The sequence below is a fragment of the Penaeus japonicus genome, unplaced genomic scaffold (genome assembly GCF_977035675.1).
Source record: "Penaeus japonicus unplaced genomic scaffold, GWHDUDI00000001_assembly GWHDUDI00000037, whole genome shotgun sequence".
Lineage (NCBI taxonomy): Eukaryota > Metazoa > Arthropoda > Malacostraca > Decapoda > Penaeidae > Penaeus > Penaeus japonicus.
The window spans coordinates 20,422,701-20,427,458 of record NW_028234439.1 but is presented as its reverse complement, the minus strand read 5'-3'; positions in this window follow the sequence as shown (position 1 = coordinate 20,427,458).

Sequence of the window (4,758 nt, the reverse complement as noted above, 5' to 3'; positions counted from 1 at the left end):
GGGAAGAGGGGGGGAGAGAGGAGGGGGGAGGGGGGAGGGGAGAGGGGGAAGGGGAGGGAAGGGGGGAGGAAGGGGGAGGAGGGTGGGGGTTTTTCCCTGTGGGTGGGGGAGGGAGGGGGGGGACCCTTTGTGTGTGTGTGTGTGTGTGGATTGATAGAAAGGTAGATCAATATAGGCATACCTGTCTACTGCTGTCAATTCTGATTAGGGAGAGAGGGGAAGGTAAGAGAGAGGGACAGATAAATAGATAGATAGAGAGAGAGGGGGGGTCAGAGAGAGAAAGAGAGAGAGAGAGAGAGAGAGAGAGAGAGAGAGAGAGAGAGAGAGAGAGAGAGAGAGAGACCGAGAGAGAGAGACAGACAGAACGACAAACGACCACACATATACAAACATACAAACAAACAAACAGACAAAAAAAAAACAAGAGAGACACGTTGACTAGTAAAGAAACAGCAAAGACACACAGAAAAAAATAATAATAATAAAAAGAATTTAAAAAAAACACCCACCAACTACATAAACCATCCTCCTCGGTCAACCAAAATGTAAAAAAAAAAAAAAACGTCACATGTAAAAAAAAAAAAAAAAACGTCACATGTAAAAAAAAAAAAAAAAAAAAAAAAAAAAAAAAAAAAACGTCACATGTTAAAAATAAAAATAAATAAACAAAAAAACGTTTGCGGTCAGGATGTAAACGTTTATTCTCGCTCATGTGTTTACAGGCCTTGGGAGTCGTGCCTCAGACACATGCCACATTTCCCGGATGATAATTGGAGTGTTTCTTTTCTCTCTCCAGCTGGATACTCCCTTTGTGTGTGTGTGTGTGTGTGTGTTGCAGGATGTGTGTGTGTGTGTGTGCGTGTGTTGGGGGATGTGTGTGTGTTTGTGTGTGTGTGTGTGGGTGGGTGGGTGTGTTGGGGGATGTGTGTGTGCGTGTGTGTGTGTTGGGGGATGTGTGTGTGCGTGTGCGTGTGTTGGGGGATGTGTGTGTGTGTGTGTGTGTGTGTATGTGTGTGTGTGTGTGCGTGTGTCTGTGCGTGTGTGTTGGGGGATAGAGTGCGTGTGTGTGCGTAAGTACGCGTATGAATGTGTATCGTTTCTGTATACATATATGTGTATATAATACATATGTGTCTTTAGGCATATATAAACGTGCACATATATGTACATGTATACCTATGTGCGCGTATGTGTGCGTGTGTATAAAGAGAGCAAGGTGAGCCGGTGCGTGAGCGGAAAAGGTACCAGGAGCTGATGGTACTTCGAGAGGGGGGGGGAGGACGAGGCGAGAGAGAGGACGAGAGGGACTGGGAAGATGGAGAGGGGAGAGGGGAGGGGGGAGAGGGGAGAGGAGAGGGGGTGAGGATGGGGGGAGGTGGGAGGGAATGAGGAGGGAGGTGGGTGGGGATGAGGAGAAAGAGGAGGACGAGGTGGGAGCGAGGACGAGAGGGACTGGGAAGATGGAGAGGGGAGAGGGGTGAGGATAGGGGGAGGGGAAGGTGGGAAGGGGAGAGGAGAGGGGAAGGGAGGGGGAGGTGGTAGGGGAAGGGACTGGGAAGAGGGAGAGGGGAGAGGGGAGGTGGGAGGGGGTCAGGATGGAGGGAGGTGGGAGGGGAGAGGGGGTGAGGATGGAGGAGGAGAGGGGGTGAGGAGGGAGGTGGGAGGGGAGAGGGAATGAGGAGGGAGGTGGGAGGGGAGAGGGAATGAGGAGGGAGGAGGAGAGGGGAAGGGAGGGGGAGGGGGGTGGGGAAGAAGGAGAGAGAAGAGGAACGAGGAAGGAGGGAGGAGGAAGTATTTGGGGGGGGGGGAAAAAGGTAAAATGAGGGACGAGTGAGGAAGACTGAAGGAATAGGAAGGATAGAGAAATGAAAGCATAATAAAGGAGGAAAAAGACAAGAGAGAGGAAAGGAAATAAGAACAAAGCAGAGAGGGAAAGAGAATGTGGTAGGAGTTGTGGAGGAAGGAGAGAGGATGAGTGAAGCGAGGAAAAGAGAGAGAAAGAGGAAAGAAAGGAAATAAGAAGAAGAGAGGGTGAGGGAAAGAAAGAGGGGAGTGAGTTAGGAGGAGTTAGGTGGAAGGAGAGAGGGAAATGAGAGAGGGAAGGAGGAAAAGGAGGGAGCTGGGGGAGGGCGGAGAAGGCTGGGAAGTGAATTGGGAAAGTAGCCATTCCGTTTTTTTTTTTCTGTAGGTGTGGTGGCAAATAACGGGGGCGGACTGTTCTTTTCTAATCTTTTTTTTTTTAATTTTTTTAGTTTCCCTTTCTTTCGGTTAGCTTTCACCACGTTCTAGCATGGAGAGTTCTATTGTATTTATTCAATTGGAATGTTATCTTTGTTTACAAACGATTAGTCAAATATTTTTTTTTTTTTTTCTTTTTTTCTTTTTTTTGTATGACAGAGTCGGGAGACAAATAGTAATGAGCGTTTTTGGCTGCTGCTATCCGTATGTAGCGGTACGTATTTTAATACATATGGTTCTTTCGCTGCCTTAAATAACCTCTTTGTTGTGTTCGGTAAGTCTGGGGTGAATCAGCCATAACTTGTCACCATTTATCAGGCATTTTCGTTCAGACTTGTACGATTAGAGTTATGTTAAATGCATATTCCCACTTTCATTGCACTGGAGGTTGTTGCTCTACATAGCGTATTTCAGTAGATAGATAAGTAAATATACTGCAACTGGTGTACAAAAATGATAGAAAAATGATAGATAGATGATAGATAGTTAGACGTATAACTTGCGCTATTCTTATCAAACATTAACGTTTTTTTTATCGGTTTGTACGTTAAAGGGAAAAGAGATTAGCAAGACCTACAATGCTAGTGGTCTCTCCTGGGTTGTCTTGTGTGAATATGAAAATGAGATCAACTTCGTCACGATTTCTGGTGTTCGAGTTTTTTGTTTTTTTTAGTTCATTTCTTTTATTAGTAGGGATGTTTATCCCGCGGGTGGTAAACATTGATTTATATATGTGTATCAAGTTGGTAAGTTTACTGTTCTATATAATATAATAAAAGCTTAATAGTTAGTTATTGTTGTGAAAGTTCTTCGCTGAATTTATCGGGCGTATTGTGAACCTTTTTCTGTTTCAAGTATTTTTTTGTACGAATTGATCAGTATTATATAACTCCTTAACAAAATGGTGGATTGAATAGTTAATGAATTAAACAATGTCTTTTCCTCATTTTAAAACATAAGTATCTGAATCACAAACCTAATCTAAATCGTATTGATTTTGTGAATTATATATAATATATCAGTATAGATATAGATTGATTATATTGTGTTATCTAGATGTTATAATTTTTTCTAAATAACTTCAATTGATCACATGCAAAGTAATACCCCTGCTGTGCCCCACACAAGTTCGCGCTCTGTGTGACTTGCCGAGATGCTGCCACTAAGTGGATGATATTTGTGGGGTGAGCCTCGTTGGCGATGCCACTTATCTGCACCGGTGGGGTTTGGGGTTGTGAGGGCACAGGCAGCCACACAAGCTCGTGTCGCTTGGGGAGGGCGGCGCGTGGGGTATCGGCGGGTGGGCGGCCGGAGGTCGCTGAAGCCTAATGAAGTAAGAGGGTTGAGGGGGGTGGGGGGGGGGGCGTGGGGTCGCGGCTGAGGCAGCGGACGACGGGCGGGCGCGGGATCGTGGGTGTGGGGGCGGGCGGGAGAGGGATGGGGGGGCGGGCGAGCGGGCGGTGGGAGGCGAGGGTGCGCGAGAGGGGTGGGAACCGCCCAAAGAGCGCGAGAGGGACGGGAGAGAGAGAGTGGTGAGAGCGTGAGTGGAGAGGGCCGAGCGAGCGGAGAGAGCGCGAGCGAGGAGAGACGAGAGAGAGGTGGTGTGTGGTGTGTGGGGTGTGTGTGTGAGTGTGTGTGTGAGTGAGGTGTGAGTGTGTGTGTGGTTTGTGTGTGTGTGCTGAGGTGTGTGGATGTGAGAGGATGTGTGTGGTGTGGGTGGTGTGTGTGTGTAGGAGAGTGTGTGTGTGTGAGTGTGTGGTGGTGTGGTGGTGAGTGTGTGTGTGTGTGTGTGCGGAGTGTGTGTGTGGTGTGTGGGCCCAGGATGGGGGTGTGAGGCGAGGGGCTGGAGAGGCAGCGGAGGGGGGGAGAGTGTGAGGCGCAGGATATGAGGCTGGGGGGGTGTGGGTGGCGGCGCGGGGGTGGCAGGCGGGGGGCGGGGAGAGTCTGGGGAGGGGGGGGGGGGGGGGGGGGGAGGGCAGACGGAGGGGACACGGGGGGGAGGGGGCGGGGGAGGGGGGGGGGGGGGGGGGGATGGGGAGGGGCGTGGGGGAGGGGGATGGGTGGGGGAGGAGGGGGAGGGGGGGGGGAGGGAAGGAGGATAAGCCGACGCGGGCGGCGGGGGCGGCCGGCTGAGGCGGAGGAGGAGGAGGAGGGGGGGTGGAGGAGGCGGGGGCAGGTTGCGCGGGAAAGGGCCGGGAGACGGAGCGGAGAAGGAACCAGGAGGGAACGTTGAAGAGTGAGGCGCGCGGGAAGAGCGAGGCGGCCCAGGACCCGGGGGGGGAAGGCGAAGGACACCGGGCCGCCCACGGGCCAAGGCGAGGTCCCGGGGGGGAAAAGGAAAGGGGAGAGGGACCGCGGGCCGGCCCGTAGCAAGTCCAACCGCGCCGGCGCAGGCGACATGCACATGCCCGACCGTCCGTGTGGCCGGCCATGGCATAGACCTTCGGGGACCGGACCGATTTTTCCTTTCTTACCCCTCCCACGCCTCCTCCTTTCCCTAATTGCCTTCTCCTTCTCCTT